This window comes from Haemorhous mexicanus, chromosome 5, assembly GCF_027477595.1.
Source record: "Haemorhous mexicanus isolate bHaeMex1 chromosome 5, bHaeMex1.pri, whole genome shotgun sequence".
Classification (NCBI taxonomy): Eukaryota; Metazoa; Chordata; class Aves; order Passeriformes; family Fringillidae; genus Haemorhous; species Haemorhous mexicanus.
In genome coordinates, this window is record NC_082345.1 from 4405800 (window position 1) to 4431302 (window position 25503).

At 42.7% G+C, this 25503-nt stretch overlaps 1 protein-coding gene across 6 annotated transcripts in view; it reads right to left on the minus strand.

Annotated features, from left to right (window-relative positions):
- The window catches only part of CALD1 (caldesmon 1), a 173647-nt gene extending 149015 nt beyond the window's left edge, over nucleotides 1–24632 (minus strand). For 2 of the 6 annotated variants that reach the window (XM_059848053.1, XM_059848052.1), the window contains exon 1: nucleotides 24415–24632. The gene's annotated coding sequence lies outside the window, so the exon portion shown is untranslated. The remainder of the gene's footprint in view (nucleotides 1–24414) is intronic. The other 4 variants (XM_059848050.1, XM_059848049.1, XM_059848054.1 and 1 more) reach the window with 3 other exon arrangements.
- Nucleotides 24633–25503: the final 871 nt, after the last annotated feature.

Consider the following 25503-nt stretch of genomic DNA (forward strand, 5'->3'; position numbering starts at 1 on the left):
GTTTACAGAAAAAACACAAGACAAACCTTTGTTACCAAAACACTGATGGTGAGTAGGAAGATAGTGTGGATAACTATCATAAACTTCTGGAGAGCAGAGAATTATATAAAAATACACATGTGACATCATATGAGTGTCTTGCACTACTTTTTTTTCCCCCTCAGTACTTTAAAGTGCAGTTATTTGACTTTAGTCATTGAAATACCTGGGGAAGGGGGTGGGGGTGGATTTTCCAATCACTTTTTACCATCAGATATGTGAAGTGTCCATGCTAAACAGGAAAAAATTATTTTCCACCAGATGGAGCAGTGCCACAATTAACAAAATTGCTGCTACTAGTGTGAAATACACTGAATAACATCACACCTAAATGGAAATACAGCAGCCTTCAAAACCTGTGTTAAACAGTTTATCACCTCCAGCAGTGCCCAGAGCTAGTTTTTCTGATTTCATTCCATGGCTCTATCATTCCAATCACCTATAAATCTTCTGTTCACCCCTTCCTATCCTTTTTCCCTGCATTATTTCAGACTGGTTCTTCAAAAACCTGCCCCCATCTTCCTTGTTTCTGTCTGTCCTCTCTCTCACTCCTGATAGCTCTGCCCTCCTTCCTCTCTCTCATCTCAAACTTGCAGATCCAATGCCATCCTCATTTCTTTCCCTCACATTTCCTCCCAGTTTCAAGTCTCTTGCTAAATTCTATTTCTCATCATTCTTTTCTCTTAGCCCTCCTCAGGAGTATTAAACCTCAAAAAAAAAAAAAAAAAAAAAAAAAAAAAAAAAAAAAAAAAAAAACACCACCACAAGAATAATAAAAAGACCCTAAACCACAGAACTCACAAAATTTCCTGATTCTTTGTAATACCTGCTTTACTTTGCAACCTTCCCAGTTACTTGGGTTTATAAAGCCACAGAAGAATTAGTCTTCTCTTTCACCCACACCTATTTTCTTACCATATCACACTTGAAAAAAAAAAAACCTACCAAAATCTCATCCACCCTGGCTTCTGCACAAGAGTAAGCATGCAAACATTCTAAAAGGAATTGGCCTGGGTGTCTAACTCAGGTCCACATTGTCTTATAAAGCTGTTGCTCAGCTGTCACTAATTTGATCTCTTGATATAAACACCAAGTGGAAGAAGTATTTCTTATTCCTAAAAACTCTAAAAAAAAACAGCATGGAAGGCACAGACAGCTCAAAGTAATTTCAATCCATTCTGCATAAGTTATATACAAAGCAAGCATTAAATAACATTTTCTTGCTCTATTATGTCACTGGGGTGCCTACTGTCTACTGACACATTTAGTGACCCAAGAACACATTTAGTACCTATATCAAGATTAGTTATCACAACAGTTTGCTCTCCTTCTGGAGATGCAGCAGAGCAATGCATCTCATCTCATTTTTCTCCAGTGGATGTAAGTCATTAATGTGAAGTTAAATCTACAATAAATTCCAGTCTGAAAGAACTGGAATTCAGCAAAGAAAGAACCCATGAAATAATCCAGCCAGAAAAAGCCTCTAGATGGTGTGTCCTGCTGGTTACCCCCAGTTTCTGCTTCTTAATGCATGGCACCTCAAAAGCCTTCTGCAATATCCAACAACAGCCTTCATGTTTGGTCTGTAGCAGCTCTTTTTCCACACATTTTATTTTATGTTTCTTGTCTTTGCAGACATCTCTGGATCACTTTCCTGTGACAGCTCCAGACAGGCTCCATAGCATAGTTTGTTAACTACTGTAACAAAGTTATTCCTGTTGGACTTTTAATTAAAAAAGCTCAATACTCCTGCTGCAATAGATTTGCACTTCAGGGGGGGTCAGAAAGGTTCCAAATTTGTGTAGTGGAAGTTTTGACCCTGTGCACACATAGTCCCCAAATCAGTTTTTAGATAGAACTTGGGGGGACTTCTGCTACAAGAAAGAATTAAAAAAAAAAAAACACAACTGTGGGCTCTGTGGCATAAGGCAGATGTCACATTTTCTTACCACCACCAAGAGAGGAATCAACCAAATATTGTTCTTCACCCTGAGCATAAAAATGTGTGTCTAATTTACTTGTCTGGTTTCAGATTCCAACTATTGCACAGGATTTTCTCTGCTAGAATCACAGAGCCAGTTAGTAGCCAATATCTGCCCCCAAGGAGGTACCAAGATTTGATTTTTATTAGAGTCTTCTATATTGTTCATACACAGAAGACACAGTCCCTTGTTCCATTTTTCTTGTTCCTTAATATATGATTTTGGTTTTGGCTGCATTACAACAATTTATCTGAGCAGAGTCACTTTTTTGAATGATACAGATTGCACCCTACAGCTGCCTTATCTTCATCACTGCTCACTGTCCCCCCACCCTCCTGATCCTGGTGTCATCTGTGCTTTTTATCTGAATTCTAAGTAGTAGCAGCTGTAACATCACCCAGTAGTGACTCTCTCCTTCACTTCTGCTCCTCACTTCATATTTTTCCCTGAGTTTTCCAGTTCTGGAGCTCTGTAATAACAACTGTTCAAAGAGACCAGCGTGCTTGACACACATTTCCCAAAATCACATTGGAATTCCACAGGGACCACCTGCCCAAGGATTACCAGACAGAAACACTGACAGAGAGGGCCAGGCCTCCCCTGCTGACCCATTCCTCAGGGATCATCCCAGAGGAGCTGGGCTATTTTCTTGTTGCAAAGGAGTGTTTATGGGAGTTGCAGGAGTACAGCCACAGTATATTCTGTTGACCTTGGAAATCATCCCACCATTGATTTTATGGACAAAGCTTCCAGGCCCTGCTTCTCCCACCAGCCCCGCACTGGAAAAACCTTTTTCAGTATGGGAACATGGGTAAGGACATGTTTTTTCTCTCCTTGTTCCAGTGTGTTAATTTTTCTTCTTTTTCTTGTTTTGCAAATTTGAAAAGTAACAGCGAGACAAACAGCAAAATTTTAGGTATGGGACAGGGCAGACCTCAGAATTTCCACAGCCACTGGGTAAATTCAAGGAATCTCTAAAATATCATTCTTGCATGTAATTTGCAAGAATGTGGATAAATGCAAATATTTGATAAGTACTTGTATTTTTCCCTAAGGTTTCAAGCACAACAATGAAACTGGAAGCCTGGAGAACTTGGAGCACTCCCAGTACCAACTGGACACTCTTAACCTCTAAACTCTCCACTATATAAATGCGTCATGTGCTTGCTGAGTAGATGTTTATATGCACTTCCTGTTTCAGTGCTAACTTTTTCATTACTGGAAAAAAAAAAAAACAGAAGCTCTCTAACCCCTTGGGAATCATTTCCCATTAAAGAGGCTTTAGATAGACTATTTGTTTTTTCAGATTTGGAAAGAAAACCCAAGTGAATGTGTATTTTGAGTATCTTTACTCATTTTACAATAACAGTCGAGGGCTGCATGGCTGGAAAAATTTGCAAGTTTATTTTTACTAATCTACCTCATGACACCTGATGATGCTTTGCCCCAATGGAACACAGACAGGACCCTGACAGTTTTTCACTTGCTCACACAAACAGTTGTTATAAATGAGCAGCCCTTCCAATAGCCTGCATAAAAAAGGCCAACCATTGTGTGAGGATGAAGCCTGCACACATCCCTTCCCTCTTCCTAACAGCTGGGCTCTTTCAGGGCAGGAGAAAAGCCTGATAAAAGCTTCTGTTTGGGCTATTTCTTCTAGAAAGCAAATTCATTTCATTTCAACACCGCTCATCCAGTACTTGTAACAAGCCAGCTTCCAATAAATTGTATTTTTCAAGAAACAGAACATGGAAGATCATGCCAGGTACTGGGGTAGCTCACCATTAGCATGTTTTGTCATGATAGAAATCAGAGGACATGGGACAACCAGGAACTGAGTACAAGACTAGAAGCTTCTTTTTATTACTGCCCTAGGCTTGACAGGAATATCATTACAGAAAGAATTAAAAACCTAGAAAGACATAGGAAGGACAGCAGTAAATCAGCAATCTAAAATAACTCAGAGGATACTGTTTTAAGGAAATATTCCAGATCACAGCATTCAGGAAAATTCTTAGGTGTCCAGATTTCAAAGGGAGGACAAACTGAAGGAAAAGAAGAGAAATTAAGACATGAGTTGGTGATTTAAGCATCCCCATCTGGACCAATATTCTGTCTTAACTTATTTGACTACAGCCAGAGTAAACTGTTTTAAAGCATGCATCTGGATTTCTACCAGTGAAAGGCAAAAAAAGAATGTCTGCTTTTCTGAAGTGTGATCTCTGAAAAACCCTGACTTCACTTCCAAAATGCCACTTCACTTTAACTGGTTCATGCTTTTTAGTGGTACTTTCTGGAATAATATTATTAACTTCAGCTGGCTCACAGTGACACTCTCACATTTAAAAATCTGTACCAATCACCAATCAATCATTCACTGCAGCCTTTTTGCTTTAGATTTTCTTTGCCCTGCCAGCCACCATCGTGCAATTTCTCAACACCTAGGCAGAAGAAATATCACAAGGAATGAAAGCTTCAGGTAATATTGGAATATGTTTAGCCAAGTGCAAAATTTGTCCAGCAATGGCAGGTTCAGCATTTAGAGGAATTATTCCAATTACTCCATGAAAACAAGAAACAGTAATTTGCTTCAAAAGTAAAGAAGCCAGATGTCCTATACAACCACAGCCATGTCTAAGTATATGCATTATAATGAGCTCTTTTTTCTTTCTGGGGGACCTCTTGAGTTTATGTCCCTGTTTCACAGCACTACAGGTTCCACTCTTTCAGCAGAGCATTGCAAACACCCCCAGTGAAGGTGACAGTGACAGGTTACTGCAGCATGACACCCTGAGGGAACCCAGGGCTGATGAAAGATGCTGGGTATGAAATCCTCTATTTAGAAAAAGTTACAGCAGACACTAAGCAACACAGACTTCATTGTGCTTCCCTAAAGACACCACTAAGTCCTGAGCAGCAATCTACTGAAGATTAGAATGACTATACACAGGTGTAGTGGGAAAATATGTCTTCAGAACTGCGGAGCATTTCCTGAGCACTGCTGGAGTAGATTGCTTTGTGTGCCTTAAATCACTGTGAAGCTGTCAGACAGCAACAACCCTCAGTAATTTCTGACTTCAGCTCTGCATCACACTGTGCCTTTCAGTGCCCAGAACTTCAAGTCATGTCATCTCATTTAGCAGGCATCTCTCTGAGAATTAACCAAAGTAAAGGTAAGGAACCCAATTCAAATTGAGCATCCAATTAAGTATCTAAACTCCTGGTATGTTTTAATAATAGTTATTTACTCAAGTCTTGATCTTTTTCAACATCAAGAGTTATCAGAAGACCAAAAAATTCAAGAGATTCTTTGGCTAGTGAGGTCTCAATTCACATGTGGGACCCCTCCTTGGAGGGAAAAAAAAGACACAGCTTCCAGATTATTGAATGTGCTACACTTCCTTATTTCTGCTCCTGGACCTTAAGGATTTGCTCCTGCTTTAGCTGAAGTGGACACAATACAGTGCAAGACAATTGCCCCTGTCCCTGTGAAATGGCTCCAGTGCAGTCCAGTTTCACCCTCACTGTGCAAAAGGAGAAAGAAAATCTTGTCTGGTACTCACCTCATGGCAGAGAAGGGCACACCATGCCCAGCAGCACTGGCTGAGCTCAGGGAGCCTGGAGAAAGCCACTCCTGAGACCCTGTTAAATTCTCCCTGTTACTCATTTCACCACTGGATTTCCATGCCTCCCACCCCGAGGTAATGAATGGGTGAGTACATGGCATTTAATTCAAATCTAATTCCCATAGGAAAATGTGGGAAATATTTCTGTTTCTCCTCTCTCATAAGAGAAATAACTCCACAGTGGTCAATCTCACTCTGTGAGCAAACAGCACCACCCCAGCCTCCCCAATATCATTATCTGGCAACACCTGAGTGGATTGAGAAAGACTTCCAGGGACAGATGAAGCCTCTCAGGCCAGCACACACAAGCATGGTGGAGAAGGGTGATCCTCTGAGTTTTTTAGTTCCCAGCAGCTGCCTCCACACTGCAGCCAAGCATTTTCAACTGCATCCCTTATCAGCTCCAAGCCACTGTTCACTGACTCAAGGACAGAACATCTAAGGAGGAAAATATAAACATTCCTCCAAGTTGTTGGGTTTTTTTAAATCAATTGAAACATAACAGTCTAAAATATCTATTTTAATAGTAGCAACACAACAAAATATCTCCTCAAAATATTTCTATGAAGGGAAAACAATTAAAAACCTCCAAGCCTAAATATAATTTAACTTTTTAAATACCATATAACCCTGTTAGGCAGTGCATACTGCTGTGTGACTTATGGTCATACTTATTTTTAAGACACTCAGCCTGACAAACATTCTTATTGTAGCTCCTTACTTTGAGAGTGTTTGGGGTCTTTTAGAAGTCAGGTTTCTGAGAGGACAGGCAAAAGGGGAGGTTACCAACCAACAACAGTCAACTGTGTCCTCTTACAGGATCTACATCACAATAGATTCCCCAAAGCAAAGGTTTCATGAGAACACTCTCAACAGGAGACTCTCAACTCCCTTTTTCAAAGCCTTGCCAATGCTCATAGAGGGTGACTGAGAAGTGAACATCAACCCTCTGTAATTCTTTCAGAACTTTAACCCCAAACCATCCCAACTTCTGCCAATTAAGTAGGCCAAAAGTAGCTCCCAGGTTCACTTCAAAGTTACTCTTCCCTGCCCTCGAGTGAAGCTCTTGCAGCCCATGCCCATTCTGCACTGCCTGCAAAAGGTATCCCAAAAGAAGGGATGAACAAACACCTGTGTCAGACCTCCACCTTTACATGGAGCCTCTCACTGGGATAAAAGAGCATGGGGGAGTCCCAGTTGTTGGTTTCTCTGGGTCTGGATTGAAGGAGCTTGAGACAGTAGTTCATGTTGGGACTCAGGTGTTTATTATTTCTTATCAGTAAAACAGTCTCACTACTGGGAGTTTGGCAGTTTCTCATTGGCAAAGCACAAAATGGCCAACAATCTCTTGGTACAAGGGCTTTTAAGACTAAACTATCCAATGAAGAACTGACACCTGGATTATTTTCCTTTTTAACCCAATAACTGAACCTACAGAGCCCCCAGTGCAGACTTTTCTGCCCAATTACAAAATGCCACCCAAACCCAAGAAGAAGAAGGAAGAAGAAGCACAAAGAAGAAACCCAGGACAACACCCTGTGCCCTCCATCTTGCTTCCATCCACAACACACTAAAAATCCCAAAACCTCAATTTCTCACCAAGTGACACACGTACACTGCTCTCTGTAATCTATTTCACACTTTTGTGGATTCTGGTTTATCTTGAAGTCTGGGAAACTTTCTCATGAATGAGGGTCAAAGTCAGTGCTCCCCTGGGGGTCAGGGCATCCCAGAGCAGACAGAGAAATATTCCCAGTGCCCTGGGTTTCCCCAAGACCAGGACTGCACAGGAGTCACGTGCAGGATAACTAAAACAGAGAGAAGGCACTTTGCTGCTCCACAGCACCACTTTTCTGTGTCCATAAACCCAAAGAGGTACAATCCTGCAATAGTGGGACTAGATCTACTGAACTTCCTTCAACAGGTATCACAGAGACAGGTTTTATCCTCCTTGCTATTTAAATGTATTTTTCACATTCTTTTCAGATGGGAGCACCCAAAGGGCAACAAAGTATCTGTTCTAATGTCACATAACTCGTCATTTCCAGTCTCCTACCCAGAAAATCTATTCTTTCCAGTCACACACTGGCCTAGAAGCAAGATGTGTGATGAGCAAACTTCAACAGAGCCACATTGGTGCAGAGAAATCATGGATTGATTTGGTCCAGGTCATGGAGGCTAGACATTGCCACACTTGTTCATTTTATTTATTTTTTAAAGTCAATGATACCGACTACAAACTTCCATACACAGACTCCAAGCTTCTGCCCATCAATATAACTCCTATTAAAACCCCATGCTTTCATGCATCCAGAGAAATTAGGTTTGTGTAAAATAAAAACCAAAACAGATGCCCAAGAGATGTAAATCAGTAAAGACCTACTGATGTTACAGTGATTTATAGAGCCCAGGAGCTCAGCTTAGCGAGGCTTTCTGCATTTGGCATTCTCAGAGCACACACAATTCTCTCCCTTCCCCTCCTCAGATTCCCATCAAATGCAGCCCTGTAACAGAACTGCTCTTTTCCCAACTTGGCTTCGAGTCATGGCTGCAGCTCTCAATAGTATATAACCTGTCAAGATAAAATATGTTTGGGGACATGCAATCTCCACTGAGCATTTTATTGACTTAACTCCACCATTTTTGAACGGCAGCCAAAATTCTTTAAGGTTTTTGAATCACTTTGTTTTCTAAATATTATCCATGGACAGATAAAAGAACACAAAAATCCTCAGTTGTTTGTGCAATTTGACATATGTGCCATGCATTGCCCATCATGATATATTAATTTTCTTTTGCAAGCAAACAAAACAAATCCCAGCTTCAAGTTGCTAGGGACATAGACAATGCAGAGTTATCCTGGGAACCATTCAGAGCAGGAATTTTGCCTGCATAATATCTGCAGGTCATTCAGAATCTACAGCTTTGCTTATTTAAAAAAAGAGCAACCCAAAGCAAAACAAAAAACCCTACCAAGTTTAGGCTTTCACTGCAGCTTTTCTTTCCAGATGCTGCATGAGGTCCAGGATGGTTAAGATCAAGATACAGAGTTGTTAATGATGCCACAAAAAACACTCCCAGCAACATCTCACAGGAGAAAAATGACTCTTGGAAAGACCAGAATATGTGAGAACAAGAATGAGGCCACCTCTCAGGAAGATCACACAGGTACTCTTGTCCTGCAACATACCCTGGCTACTCAAGACAGTTGTTCCTAAATGTTAAGCCTCCCAGAAAGCAATTCTAAAAACGCCAATGCTCTAAATTGAGCCTGAAACTGTAAACCTAATAATTTGCTCCAGTTGCTTGAATTAGTGATCCAAAAATCAGTTGGTCCACATTACTTCAATAGGTGTTCTTTGTGAGGAGGAATTGAAAACTGCTGAAGTGGAAGAACTAGAAACCTGCAAGATCAAAGAGCAGGAACAGAGGAGCTTAGCAGTTGATGATAGCCTTATCTACCACTAGTTCTTGGTAGGCATCACTTCAGTTAATAACATCACAATACACTTGTCACTTCCAGGGCACCTTTCATTAAAGGACCTCTAAACATTTGGTGGGCCCTAATTAAGCCTCAAGCCACAGCACTCCTGTGAAAAATAGCTGCTGAAATTTCCAAAAGGTCAGGGAACAAGTGTGCTCTTATAGCAGATTAATGAGGCTCTATCCACAACAGGAAGTGACACCAAAGTCTGGAGCAACACGAAGAAACCCACACCAGTGCAGGCAGTGCTTTGTGCCAGTGCTCTGACCAGAGAGAGATCTTGTCCATGATCTTATTTTTACCATAGAAACCACTGGCCAAAGCTGAAGAGCTTTGCTGCAGTCAGCCCTTGATCTCTGTGCTACTGCAGAAATCTCAAATATGTTTGCCAGATAAGTAACCAAGGAAAAAGAGCAAAAATTTTGCTAAAGCAAAACCAAAGCAGCGCCAGTGATGGAGTGCAAGAGTCCCATCTCCTGCCCTTGCAGACTGCCACCTTGAAAGAGATCAGTCACAGCTCAGGTGTTCTTCAAGATTTTATCAAGTGTTCAATTTTGAAGCTGCCCACTTAACTTCAGTTTTACCAGAGATTTTGAAATTTAAAAAAAGCTACTCTCACCAGGATGCTTTAAACAGAAGAAAAGAGTGGGAAGAAGTGTCAGAGGTCAGATCTGCAACTCTGTTTAGTTCACTTTAATGTACACACAGAAGAATGCAAAGCAATCATTTTTCTCCTGCATTCTGCCTGCAAAGCTCAAGCCATCACCTCTGTCTTCTGACTCTGGTCAGCTATAAGAAACAGGTACCTTAATGTTAAACCTGGCCAGCTGTAACACATTTGCTAAAGTAATTACATTTATTTTTATAGATTACATGGGTTTAGGTTTCACTTACTGGTGTACTAGAAAATCAGAACTTTCCATTTTGCAGCTGAAGTTCAGCACTGTTATAATCAAAGACAGCACCAAGTTCCTAAAGCTGCTAACCATGCACACACTCTAAGAGCTGAAATACTGCAGCTAGCATGTACTACAGGATCTATATTTCTTATCTGATGGCTCAAAGTAACTTACATCCTTTTCTCTTTCTCCCCTGTCACATTACCAAAGCTATGATAGTTATACAGCAATTACCTAATGTTTAAATCTTTGGTCTCTGTCAATTGAAGCCTTTCTCAATCTACACAAATTTATGCACAAGAAATGTTGTTATTCTGAGGGGGATGTCGACAGCTGAAGGTCCTGAGAAAATCAGGTACTTGTGGCCATGGAGCAGTGGCTGAGCTGTTTGGAGACAGAACAGCATTCAAAAGGACATTTCAGGTCCCCTCAAGTCCCCTCAGTGAGCACAACTGGAATCTAGGAAATGTGAAGCCACTGAATGGATTCAGATGGGTCAAAGTCAAGGGCAGGCACATATTTCTTTGGGCAGTCTGCACCAGCTGTTAGCAGGAAAAGAAATGCTAAAATAATATTGAACAGGAAAAAATTGACCAAAATCCCCACAACAGCCAGAGCTGCTCTTTTAGGACAGTAACTCCCAATCCAAATGATGACAATTAAAATTTCCTAAGAGCACTGTTTTGGGAAAATCCAGATTGTATTGTCCATGTGCCATGGGACAACCCAGAAGAGGAAAAATTACTTCAAAAGCTGCTGGAAAAACCATGCCACAGAGAACAAGCAGGAGAGTGCCTACAACTTCTGATGTGGAGCTCCTCTAAAGATATTTTACTGTCTGTAAGGGTCATCTCTGAATATTGTTCTGGGAGGTTATAAAGCAGATGTTTTTCTCTAGAACTCTTTATTTATTACATAGAAGGTTTTTTCAGTCTTAAGGGAGAAGGGAAACTATTGCTTTTTTTGCACCACTTTGAGATATATTCTGTAGAATAACAAGTGTTTAAAAATTAACTTGACCAGAAGTAAACCTGGACCTAGATTGCTCTGGTTTCAATGCAATAAGTAGTATTCTGCTTATCAAACAATGTAACTGCCTAAAAGCTACTTGAATAAATTGTCCACAAGCTTCCTATTGCTGTGATATTAAACCAGAAGTAGATGAGATCAATAAAGTAGAGCAAAAGACCGACAAAATGAAGCAATCAGGTAAAAGAGGAAGCAGCCTGGGACAGCCCTGTCCCTCAGATTCACACACATCAGCATGTTTGACACTCTGCCCTCTTAGCATGGCTGGCACAGCCCAAAGTTTTGAACTGGCACCCTTGCCCTGATAAGGAGAAATTGGATGTGAGCACAGCTGGTTCCCCAAAAGAAATTTTTAGGGATTGCTGAATGGAAAAGGTGAGTATTGGGTGGTGAATTGGCTTGATTCTTCAATATAATACAACAGTTCACTATTTAATCCCTTAAATTTGCAGGATAGCATACTTCTATTCAGTCTCCTTTGCTTCTATCCCTTGAAAAAACAAAACAAAACAAAACAAAACGTTCCTGATATCACCTGAGGAGATTAATTAAGCTTGATAAAGCTTTGTACTTACAGTGGGAATTTGAACTTAAAATTGGACATCCCAGTCAGAATTATTTTTGCACAATGCTTATTGTAGGTCACATTAAAATGGACTGCAATGAACTGGAACAAGATTCAGCTGGTGCTATCCATATAAACATTGTAAAAAAAAAAGGCAATTAGTGGTTTAACAAAAAAAGAAAATGTATAAACAAATTCCACTTGCAGAATCAGTGATTTCAGCTGGGTGGAACTCTGCAAATGCCTCTCCTCATCAAGCAGCCAGGTTGGGTAGCCACTGGTGCCTTTATGAATGCTGAATAGGGGCATTATGTCCCTACAGAAAATGCATGTGGGGAAAGAGGACAGGTCATCTTTCATGCCCACAGGAGCACCACCACAAGTGGAGTGTGTTTGTTTTCTACTACTCATAGAAATGACAAAATGTAATTTATATCTAAGATATAAATGAGACATTCTGTCTCATCAAAATGGCCCTTCAGTTGAAGCCAGTTGCACCTGTATAAATGCAAAGTCACATGCAGTACATAAAGATTTTCTTCCTGGTCCTTCAGAGATACTTTTGTGCTCCTTTGTGCAGCAGGCAGCACCAAAGCTGGATGAGAAACAGCTGCTCCCAGGTACCCTCCTGTCTTTCTGCCATAGATGTGCTCCAGCAGAAAATTCTCTGTGAGGGTCCCAGCTGTGGGTTTCTCTGGGGCTGGATTGAAGGAGCTTGAGACAGTAGCTCATGTTGGGACTCAGGTGTTTATTATTTCTGATCAGTAAAACAGTCTCACTACTGGGAGTTTGGCAGTTTCTCATTGGCAAAGCACAAAATGGCCAACAATCCCTTGGCACAAGGGCTTTTAAGACTAAAATATCCAATGAAGAACTGACACCTGGATTATTTTCCTTTTTAACCCAATAACTGATCCTACAGAGCCCCCAGTGCAGACTTTTCTGCCCAATTACAAAATGCCACCCAAACCCAAGAAGAAGGAAGAAGGATGAAGAAGAAACTCAGGACAGCACCCTGTGCCCTCCATCTTGCTTCCATCCACAACATCCTAAAAATCCCAAACCCTCAATTCCTCAGCAAGTGCCTACACTGCTCTCTATAATCTATTTCACACTTTTGTGGATTCCAGTCTATCTTGAAGTCTGGGAATCTTCCTCCATGAATGAGGGTCAAAGTCAGTGCTGCCCTGGGGTCAGGGCACCCCAGAGCAGACAGAGAAATATTCCCAGTTTCCACAATTCTGGTTGTTCATTTCTGACACACTTGTTTCAACTCTTGCATTGCTTTTGGGCACTGCAGAAATGGGTGCAGTCTGATCCTACACTGCATTCCAGCCCTGAAGTCCAGCTTGATCTCAGACCTGCTCTTCTCTTCTCCAGGCTGCTCCAGACCCAGCTATCTCAGCCTTTTGCCACAGGAGAGCTGCTCCAGCCCTCTGGATCCACGTGGTGACCTCCTCTGGATTCCCCCCAACAGCCCAATGTCCTTTTAGTGTTGGGGACCCCAGAGCTGGATGCAGCACTCAGGGGTGGGGTCTCCCCAGAGCTGAGTGGCAGAATTGCCTCCTTTCCCTGCTGCCCACACTGCTTTGGATGCAGCCCAGGACATCTCTGGCTTTCAGGGCTGGAAGTTCTCACTGCCAGGTCATGTCCAGCCTCTCCTCCTCCAGCACCCACTCCCAAGCTACTGCAGAAAATTAATCCTATCCTGGCCAAAACTTGGACACCCATGGGTATTATTCCCTGGGATGACAGCATATTTTAGACCTTGCTGTAGGAGACAGAAGTCCCAACCTCTGCCCCTCTCTCTCTCTCTGACTTTCCACATGTCCTTGGCCATTTTTGTCTCAGTTAAAGGACCTGCAACATGCACAGTGTTGTTTAGCACATTCAAGGCAGAATTTGAATTTCCTAAGTGCTGTTCAGCTAAAGACAATATTAAAATAGAAGTATGGGGTGGGATTTAAGACAGAAGAATGCTGGAAGCAAGCAGAAGAAAAGGATTTCTGTGCTGTATTCAAACTTGAGCTCTCCCACTGGAGTTTCTCTCTCAGCAGCATTGAATTTCCTCAGGGGAAAGATCTAGGGAGAGCTAAAAAATCTCATCTCAAATGCTTCCAGCAACAGGCTCTCTGCTTTGTGCTACCCCTGTGAACCTGGCAGGCCCTGCAGCTGGCAGGAGCCATTCCTGCCTGGTGTGGAACTGCATCTACCTGAAACAAGTTGGTGATCTCAGACCAATTATGTAAGAATGCATTTCAGCATCACCACTGGAAATAATTAGCAGTTGTATGAACCACAGGGACACCAGCTTCTGCTGGGCTCTTTCTGTGGACAATATAATTAGCTTTGGCTCAGACAGTGAACACTTAGAAACCTGTAATAGGCTGAGAAGAGGCTTGTAACCCCACTCCCTAAAAGCTCCCTTTAAATAAGCAGATAGGGCCATTTAAAACATTCCCTACACTTTATTGCCTTCCCCCCCTCAATTTTGGGCTACAGATCAAGCTTAATTACCATCATTCTGCTTTCCTTCAAGTCCTCAAGGAAAGTAAAAATGAAAGTTAACACTACTGAATTCCATAGTCTTAAAACATTTTCCCTCCATCAGAGGGAGTGCACAGCATCAGCTGCAAACCACATTACAGTGAAACTTTACACCCCACACCTGAAAACATCACTGCCTCAAACACTGAGCAAAGCAAAAAGCATCTGAAACCAGTGTTTACACTGGTGGGAAATCCTGCTAAAATCAACTCTGCACCTAAAGCACAGCATCTCAAAGCTCACACCCAAGAGGCTGCAGGCTCTAGTTCCAGGTGTGCCTGACCTCAGGTGCTGCTGCACAGGAGAGCAGCAAGCAGGGCTACCAAAACATAAGGAGAGCAACAACCCAGGACAGCAAATCCCTCTCTCGTGTCCTTTACTCACTCCTAACCCATGCCTGTCACATCTTCAACTGCATTTCCTCACACCCAGAAAAGCAGCAAAGCCCATGCCACAGCTGCAGACTGTCCCTGTAGCACCAAAATATTGCTCTTAACCAACACCTCTGCTGGACCTGAAGAAGTTTTAAAGTTCTTCTGCCTTTTTGAGACCATAGCTACATTTTCAGTAGAGCACAGCCACCTTCCTCCAATTTTGCAAGATTCAGCTTGAAAGAAGATGCAATATTGAGCTTGAAAGAAGATGTAATATTGCCCAATTTTGAGGAGTTGACTCAAGAAATAGACAGTTCTTATTTCACTGCTCCTTCTGTATTTTCAAGGCAGATAAACATGGTGCCTTTGTCTGAACTGGTTTCACAATCAACACAAATTTTTTTCGATATGGTTGAAAATAAGGAGCCAAAGCCATGAAGCCCCCTGGGAACAGTCTAATTTTGCTGTATTTTCTAGCCATCTAATCAAGGAAACCTGAAAATTCCAGTAAGAAAAATGCACTCCAGCACTCAAAGAAAATTAGATGCTTCTTGGGTCCTCCCTGGCACATTTTCCCTGCAGTCCATTTTGGATTTACACAGGTGCTGCTCAAAGCAGAACTTGGCCTCTTTCTCTCAGGTGGCCTGACACATTTACTGCAGCATGCAGATATGCCCATATATTTTATATGTATGTAAAGCACATTTCCCAGACTAAAACCCTCTCCCAGAGAGTTTCCTTAGGTCTCTGTCTGATTCTGGCTTCATTTACTCCTTTGCAAATGAAAAGCATTTCCATGGAAGCCAGTGAGGTAACACTTGCCTTAAATGTGTGTGAGATCATGTCAGAGCCATGGTCCATAATAAAAGCAGCTGCTGGTAACTCTTCTGCAAGTTTCCATTCATTAGGGTTTTGGGTTTTTTTGCTTGAATTCACATGAGCAATATCCATGGGCCAAGAAACACATTTTAGAATGATAGCTATTTCCCCTTGCTAAAATCTAGAAAGTGCAGCAAACTACCCCAAACCCTCTCTGAAAAAAAAAAAAAGAGTTTATTGTATTTTGTTAATAAACAGAGGTGTTTATGGACAAAACATGTGTGAATGTACTTTTGGGAATTATCCTACACTGCCTACAGGATAGGGACAAGATGACCTATATATGGCTTTCCCAGCTTTTGGGTTTTGTGGGGGAGATTGGTGTTGGTTATTGGGGTTTTTACACCTATAGCTTCTGGTATTTAATTCTAAATTGGGAAACACTGAGTGTGCCTATTTAAATTCAGCCTCAGAGATCTGTAAGCATGGAAGCAGGACCAATGAAACCAGCTCTGTGCCTGCTAATGCCAACAGCCTTTCCATCAGTGACTTTCCATTGCCTTGAAGGGTCACAGGAGAGACAGAAATAACCTGCTCAGATTATAATGTTTTTTCCAGTTCATCACACCAGTCTCCAGCTTTCAGAAGTGTATAACTGCATTTTGTCATGTAAGTCAGACTCATAGCCTGTCACCACTTCAATCTGTTCATTTATAACAAAACATATTTCCTACACATACAGTAAATTCCTTTCATTTTTCACTAAGATGAACTGATCTTTATCAGATCCTCTGACACAGAAGGCAAACACACCATTACTCCCTCTCCATTTGTTAATAATAAGTTTGCTATAGATTGACTCCAAGGAAGGAGCTCACATCTATTTACAGATGATAGTGAACAGAAGGGGGGGGAAGCAAAACAAAATCTGCCTATTTTAGAAAAGCAATTAGGTCACTGTGGCAGATGGCACAAGGATGACAAAGGAGTTTTTGGTTTGACAGGTGAAGGAATAACATCTTTGCTGTCCATGGGGACAGTGCAGAGCAGCAGAGTTAAACACCAGGAGCTGCTGCAAAGCTTCTCTACAGGCAGCCAGAAGGAGATTGCACAAACACTGAGCTGGGTCACAAATCAGTTAGGGGAGGAAAAAACCAAAGGAAAAATTACTCCAAAACATGCTTTCTTTACTCTTCCCTCTTTTAAGAGGTAAAAGAAAAACAAAGCAGTCTCCCCTCTCCCATTGGAATCATGGACATGGTAAAAATAGAAGAAATGAAAAGCATTTTTGACCATGCAATAATACTTATTGCATTCAGTGTGATTATTGCTCAAGGACCTTTTCCAAAGGCTCCAGATGCCATTTAAAAAGCTGATATAATGCAGAGTTTCTCCCAATCCAAATCCTGAATGAAAAAACATGAATGAGATTAGATAAGTAGTTATTTTGGTCTCCAAATTGGCTACCCCTGATCCTTCTAAGAGCTGGAAAACAGAATTATTCATCTGCTACTATTGCACTACCCAACAGTCAGAACTTGACCACGCTTCTTTTGGCCACATGAGAGCTCCTCAGTGGGCAGGTCTTGGCATGACTTTGTGATAATGGTCAAATGCCACCTCCTCAGAAGTACTGCTGGCCAGAGATGAAGAGTATTTGCTGGTTTCAAACCCAGGCAGGCTGTCCTGTGGCTGACTGTAACACCCATGTCAGACACAGCCTCGAAACGTGAGGGTGGTGTGGAGTGAGGGGTAGTCTGGGAAACCCAATGGATCCATCAAGCCCTCCTGGCCACAAAGATGTGGGTTTTCAGCAAAATTATATAGGAGATATCAGAGAATCTCCAAACCTACCAATATGGCACAAAGAACGTGTTTCTAAGATAGCCAATGCAAAACAAACAACAAAAACTCCAGAAGATCTCCATCAAGCAAAGCACATCTTGCCTTTAAGTACTTTACTGCACTTTAACTGTCCTTCTCCATGTGAAATAAAATCCAGCTACTTTATCCCCATGATTTTGATGGCAGAGAGCACCACCCCCCCAAAAAAAATAAATTGAAAGGCAAGAATGTAAACACAACTGTGCTCCAGTGACTTTGCATCTCAGTGCTGTCTGTGTGGGGTTCCACTACCTGGAAACTGATGTGGTGGAAAGGAAACCCCTGAGAGCTGTGTGGAGCACTGGGGACCCCTTCTGCAGCTCCCATCTAAAACACACTGCTCCCTTCCTCCCCCCAAACTCACCCCTGTTTACACACACATTTATTTGTTTCACTCCTGTGGTCCCATCCCTGACCCCACAACACTGGCATTTAATCATTGCTTTCCTTAAAGTTAGTGCTTTATACCTAGTGAGAATGAGATTTTTGTCCACTTATCCCAGATTTTAGTCCTATAAATGCACTGAAAACCAAGGAACTACATTTATATATGCACTGGTAAAGGAAATGTTCTTTTCTTGTTTGGGTTATATAGGGGGAGGAGAGGAAATAGGCTGGTGTGTCTGGTTTTAGAAGGAGGGTTAAGTGGCAAACAAAGCTGACTGAAGTTTACTGGGATCTAAATAAAGGAACAAGGAAAAAAGCTGCTCACAGAGCTTCTAATAACACACAGCAGAGAAAGCAGACTACATAGAAAAGTTTCTGCTTTTCCTCTTTATTGTCAATCTGCTCCTTGATTGCATACTGTGTCCAGTGAATAAGCCATTTACTGTTGTGGTTGGAGTGAATGAAGCTCAGACCTTTGCCATATATGGCAGGGCCTTTTAATCACCAGGGAGTGAGGAGCAATGGAATTTTCCTGGCTTTCTGGGTTTGCAGTGCCCTCTCTTGTACAAAATATCATTTCCCAGTGAGTGCTTGTTACTGGGATTTTGACCCAATTTCCTGCTGTCATTGTCCTTCAGGAGATGTGTAGAAAATCAAACAAAAAGGGCCAGCTTCTTGATAGCAAGCAGCTCACAGAGAATTCTGAATTCCTCTAACCCAAGGAAACCAAACAGACTAGATTCATGGTCTATTTTTAAAAACCCTCAGTATCATTTACATCTCTAAATGCATCCCAGTACAGCCACTGAAATGAAGTTCAGATTCAGGCCAGCTAAAGTCCAGGTCCTCCCTCATTTTCACCAATGCAGCAGAAAAGAGATTAGTTGGTGTTTTAAATGACTGGGACAGCAGTAGGGAAATTCTCAGCTGGCCTGCTTTTGTCAGTATAATATACATTAGCCACAGAAATGCTTGGCTCTGGATCATCTGGATTGTCTAAACGCTCTCGTTCATATTTACAGCAATTAAAATGCTGCACTTCAGTCTTTATAATCCCAGCTCTGTTTGAAGTGGCAAAGCAACAGCTGTGGCTTATCAGACATCTGAATGAAACTCCTCATTTTCATAGGAGGGGTGTGGCTCTGCACATGGGGATATGCTGTTCCCAAAGCCAAACAAAGCAGCAAAACCTCTCTCCTCTCTGCAGAGCCAGGGCTGCAGCCCTGCAAAGTGATGCTGACTAGAGGCATCCTGCAGCACCAGCAGGTTAAGCTGTGCAGGTAAATGAGAGCTGACCAAACACTTCTCCAACCCACTCCTATTTCCACACATTTTAGCCAAGCTCTGGGAATTTCTTTTCCCAAGCCAAATTCTCCCCAGCTCAATGACTGTTGAAATTGCTGAGAGAAATGAGGTTATCATGAGGTCATTAGGAAGGTGCAGATAAAATCCTTTGCCTCCTCCCTCTGCAGCTGAACCTACTCAGACTGAGAAGAAACTGTTCTCAGTACAGCTGATGTTAGAAAACCATAGTCTGGGCTATCACACTAGCACTGCTAGGTCCCTGAAATGGAGAGGAATCATGAAAGGTCATGCCTTTGTGCTTCTGCGATGAAAGATTTTACCAGGGCGAACGTTGTGGCTCAAGGGGGGGAAAAAAGAAACCAAGTGAGGGCCATTTCACCATTAAGAGAGCTCACTGTCAAAGAAAAGAATGAAGTGGGAAAAGGGTAGTAACATGCCCTGTGGCGGTGAGAAAGGCAAGAGAGAACATCAAAGCCTTGCAAATAAGAAACAAACAATGGCCTGATCACAGACTGCTTCATTTGGGCAGAGCTGCCTTTGCAGATGGCTGCAATCCAATGGGCACCAGCCTGCAGGATCTAACCTTGACTTCTGAAGGAGCCCAGGAGCTGCTGCTGGGTGAGGGTTTGTCCAGCCCTGCTCTGCTCCTCCCTAGGCAGAGCCAGCTCCCTTGGACAGGGACACAAAACCAGCTGCCAACACGTCTCAGACCCTTTGTTTGCATAGCTGTCACAGGCTCAGGCTCCCTTAGACATTTAACATCATGGACACCAGTTCTTCCTCACACCCAGTTGTTTAATTTTAAAAGGGACACAGTGATTTCCATACCCTTTAGGGCTCCACAGTTTTGGGGGAAGATTGGGAAGCCACATGTACATGTATGTGCAGTGACACTGTCTTACTGCATTTAGCAATATCTTTCCTCCTCATATCTGTTGGCCTACAAAGTTACTCTTCTGAATACATCCCAAACCAGAGCATTTACAGCAAAACTTTATCTCCACAAATCTATTTATAACCCTCCAATGAGCTAAATTCCAAAGATTTTTTTTTTTCTTCGCCATTTAAGGACATAAACCAGAAAATGTGCAAACGGGTGGGTCCCACTTTGCTTCACACCCTCCACAGCCAGTCTCGAGGGAAAATGCTCTTTATTTGTATTCTGTACACAAGAGGGTGTGGAAACATGCAATGTTTCCATTGCCTGAAATCTTTCCCTAATATTTTCCCCAGTGCAGCTTGGCCTGGCCCCAGGGGTCACAATTTCAACTGCTCTCATCAACATGAGACTGAACAAGCAGATAAGGTCCAGCAGCTTGCTGAGTCGTTTTTGCTTCCAAGCTTATGACACTATGGTGGATCTGTAAGCAAAAGCTGCCTTTGTGCATTTTTGGAGCACATGTGACAGCTTCACAGGAAGACTGGTCCAGATGCAACACAAACAATTCCATCTTCAAGCACACAGGAAATGCCCTCTAGACGTGACAGCAGTGTCACCACTGAGCCTGGTCTGCCTTCACCTCATTCCCTGGGCTCCTGTGGTTTTATACCCTTAATCTAGAAATCTAACACATATCTGTGTGAGCACACCAAGAAAAAAAGTCTAAGATGATCCAGGAAACCAGTCAAAAATAAGGTTTTAGGCAGTGCCTAAACTTGTCATTTTGGTATTGCAAATTCTTTACAAACACTAATGAACTAAGCCCCAGCAGAGCCATGGGCTAAATACAGAAAGGTACAGCTTATTCTGGACTTGGAGACAGAGAACAGACACACGGCCATAAGTGGCTCACCAGGTATTTATGACCACAGGAAAAATTCAAAGGAGAAACTACTCCAGTGGTTTAAGAGGTTGCTGCTTTTTTCCCCCCTTTCTTTCACCTGCTTCCTCAGCTATTTGGTCCTGCCCTCACTGCAAGCCAGCAGGGCAGTCCCCACAAACAATTCTTCTGGTTTCAGCACTTTTCTGATCAGGAGGTGGCCCTGTGCTTCATGGACAGAGTTTTCCCCTCTTGAGGGGCAGGAAGAGGGGAAGAGACCTCAGTTTGTGGTGGAGGTTCCAAATGAAAAATGCATGGAAAGGAGCACTTCCTTAAAGCAGGATGTAAAGCACCCACTAACATACCAGCTAAGTAACAGAGTTACATTCCCTAACCCTTTTGGTTGAGCCAATCTGTTTCAAGAAATGCGGGAGCAAGCTCCCCCGGGGGTGGGAGGGATCCCAAATTACAGAGTGCTGAGCCTCCTTCCCTGCTGGGCCAGTTGAATCCACAAAAGCATCAGGGAAAAAAAAAAAAAAAAAAAAAAGTTACATAGTTCAACAGTCCTGTGACCTCGGTGTTTCATCCAGAGAGGTCAGATCTAATATGACCTTCAAATACCTCTGAGTCAAATTTCAGCCTCAGCCAAGCCCTAGACAAGCAGCAGCTACCCCTTCCAAGCAGGAGCAGTACCCCAAGAGGAGGTGCCTACACACGGGGTAGGTGATTTCCTTCCAGTGCATTGCCCCCAAATCCTGTCTCACCCTTTTAACCCCTCAGCAGCTCTGCTCAAAGGCAGCAAACCATCCCCTGCACACACCCCTCTCCCAAAGCAGTAAGGCAGCAACTTTCTCCTTGCAAGCTGCCAGGGGGTAGTTACTAAGAGGAGACAATTTTTAAAGAATGAAAGCTTGCTTTGAATGCAGGCTCCCACTCTCTGCACTCACAGGCCTGTGTGCCTCAGGCTTTGTGCACCTGGAGCCCAATCCTGCACACTCCCCATAAAGCTCCTCTCAAAGGCAACAAAATGCTCTCAGGACTGCACTTCCCCTTCTGCCCTGTTCCTTTTTTGGTGCTTTCTCCCACACCCAGGAGAGTCCAGACAAGCCCTGCAGATGGACAGTTATGCTCTCTTGGCCCCCTCATTCTTAGGCATATATGGTTTCCTGTCCCTCTGTGCTCACACACTGGGATCAAATGTTCCAAGCTGCACCCTTGGCAGATAGGGGTTAAGAGCTCCACTGATCTTTAACACAAAGTAAAACTCAGGCAGCCCACAAGAATAGGTCTCATGTAAGCAACTACTGAGAAATCAGAGTATTTTCCACAGTCCCAGAACATTCAAGCTCTATTTGTCCTGCAGGAAGGAAGTCCTGCAGGCTCTCACTTTTCTGCAGTGAAAAGATCAGCCCCACAGGCAGGGCTGCTCCAGCTGTGCAAAGGGAAGTGTCAAACAAGGAGGACTTCCAGTCAGACTCCTGATAGAGCCTCCCTGGCATCTTCACAGCACAGAAGCCATGTCCTAGCAGGCAGCCATGAGAAAAGCCTTGCCCTACACCTTTGTGGTCTCCCCACGTGGAATAAGCAGTGCTGGGACTGAGCAAATGCTCTGTGCCACATGTGGCCCCCATGAATGAGACCAATAAAAAACCTTCCCATCTAAATGCACTTCAATTTTCCCTCTAATGCCAGCCAGAGGAACTTACACCCTTCCCCACTTTCCTTTCAAATCTCTCAGTGTCATTATTGCATTGTGCATATCAGTGTTGGACAAGAAATAAAAGCACAAGGGAAGTGACCCCTTTCTCTGCCCCATTCCAGAATAATGCTGTGAGTACAGGAAGAAGCTGTTGTAGAAAATTCTCCTAAAAGTGCTTACATCACTCACTGTCAAAGTGTATTCAGAGTACACAGGACCCCTGAATCCATTAATGATGGTGTTGATTTCACCAGGACTAATCCCGTGAATGAAGGCTGTGGAATTGATCCTCTTGTCATTACAAGTGGCAACAAAGAGGAGTTTTCAGGAAAAACAAATTATTTCAATTGAGTCTGTTGTTCACTGACATGTCATCTGGCATTTCTTCCTTCCCATCATGACTTAGTCTACCTTAACATATGCAGTGCCTATCAAAGCAGTTTCTCCAGAAAAGGCAGACCTATCATTTCTTCAAAAATATTGAGAAAAGTTCTGCCCTGCTTTACCTTATTATAAATTACCTTTACCTTATCACCAATTTAGTGAAGCAAGTGGACTAAAGGCTTTGCTCCATTTGTAATTTATGTTAAAAGAGTCTGTTCTGCTGATTTTGGTGTGTGTAGTTTTAGGGTCTCATCCTGTCTAAATGGCAAGAGAGAAAGATGAGACTTGCTGCAGAAGAGGACTTACTGCTACATTTAATGAGACAGAAAAAGAATGGAGGCAGAGTCTGAGGGTTCTCCAATGGCAAATGATACAAACACAATCATTCACAGTATGCTATCTAAAATAGACAAATTACAATAAATACATGGCTCTTACAAAAAAATCCCACTCTGCCTCCTTATTTTCTTTGAGCTGCTGCCAAGGAGAGAATGTGTTATTTTCCCAAATTATTCTCCTGTCTGCCTTTTAGCAGGGGAAGCCTTCTCAGGCAGAGTTGTAGAAAAACTGTATACTCGGAAAAGAAATTCTCTTCTGAAAACAAGTACTCCATAAAAAAGTCATTTTAAAACAGTTATGTTTTCATTCTTCCAAACAACACTTGACATATGAGACCAATCTGTTCTATCCCTGCAGGTCTGGCCAGAGATTAGCAGCTTGGTCAGTGTCTGCAGCTACCAAGCATTCATCTGCAGCTAACTTCCTCCCTCCCTCCCTTCATTTTCCCAGCCCTTTCCCTGAGAAATTCCCTGCTATGCAGAATATCATGCTATCAGCAGCCAGCCTTGCACAATGCTTTCCAACTGTCCCAACATGTCAAAGGAGCTGGGAAGGGGAGCCTGCTAGCCAGCTCTCCCCAGCAGCACTCTGACAAACACAGAGCCAGACTTCCAAGAGCTCCAGTCCCACCCAAGCACATTCTTTAATTCCCCCCCCTTTTAACAGGAAAGACAACTTCACAAGAAACATTCTGGCAACGCGCTGCTGAGCATGTTGGAGGCTGAAAACAAAAACTGATGCCATCTATTGTCAACAATACTTCTGTGAAAGGCTGCCATGAGGGACATCTGCTTCAGCGAGTATCAGATCACTTACATTAAGCAGAGTTTCTCTGTATCTGTATCAGTTACACCCCGAGACTGCCTTTGCAGTCGGGCTGCCCTGGAAGTCCACATATTAAGTTGCAAAATTAAAAGGAATTCACCAGACCTTAACACACTAAAAGCTCTCTCATTGGAATGCCTCCATTAAAAAAAATTTAAAAATTAAAAAGAGAAGGGAATTAAAAAAGAAAGAAAAGGGTTGTTAGAATAGGTTATTGCTCCACTCACGAGCCCACCAAAGGATCAAAACTGGAGTGGTGGGACCAGCACAGCGGGGTGAGCAGACATGCATCCCCTTCCACCCGAGATCTCCCTTAGATCACCTCGAACATCTGGAAAGGGGGAACACAGAGAGAGAGGAGCAGAGCAGAGCAGAGCCAGCCTCGCACAGCCCGTTCGAGCCGGCGCTGCTCCATCTGCAAGGCAAAGGCAAACCCAGGCAAACCCGTCCCGCAAGCCCTTCCTTACCTCTGGCTGCAAAGTTCTCAGCTCTAGTAGGAAGGAAATGAATAACTGGCTGCTTGGGCAGGAGCGCAGCGAGAGAGGCACAGCAGCAGCCTCACACACACACACACACACACAGCCCTATTCAATAAAAGTGCAGCTTTTCCTTGGCCCCTCCCAAAAGTCAATGCTAAGTGAATACATATCCCTTATGTTTACAATTGGCAGGCGGCGGAATGCATTGTCCTCAATTTATTCCGATGGGCAGCCAATGGCTGCGCGCAAGCCAAGGTGGGCTCAGCCTGCCTGCAGAGATGCCTGTCATTCCCCAGGCATGCTCAGGAAGCCACTCATCAGAAAACCAAGACCTAAAAAGCTCCGAAAATTCGTGCGAGCTGCCAAAAGTGTCTTGCTACATGCCCTTTTTTGGTTATCCTTAGCAGGGCCTCTGAAAGTAAATCCTCTGTCAGGAACAATCATAAGAAATGTTAATCTTGGAGAAAGAGGCTGTCTTGTTGGACACAAACGGAGCTTAAAAAAAGGAAATGCGCTGAATGGAAAGGGATACAGTAAACATATTTACTTTTTGCACCAGGTTTTTTCGTTGTTGTTGTTTTTAAATCAAGTCATTTCACCACAGCTAAACTGCATTGTATTTTTTTTTAACGAGGACCACATGTAAAAGGCAACAGAAACACTCTGCTGTGCAGGCTTGATTCTGCAGAGAGACACCAGTGGGAAAAGGCACATGAAAGATGAGTTGGCAGAGTTCACAGCCTGATTCCATTTCAAACAGTACAATAGAAGTTACAGATAGAATAGCCATGTTCTGAAAAATAACTTTTAAAGAGATTCAAAACTTTGATGGTGATCCTTGGCAAGCTGAATTATTTGGGTGCACAGGTTTAGTTTATAGCTCCATAACTATTCATTTAGAATTAAGCCTGGCTCATTTACTGTGAGAATATCCCTACACCTCCTTAACAGGACCAATACTTGCACAGTCTTTGAATATCATCAATAAAGTAAACTTGGATTAATTTTTATCTTTGTTTTGCTTTAGTGATTGCACGCTGCTGATAACTTTGCAAATTAGGCACGTATCTTAAAAAT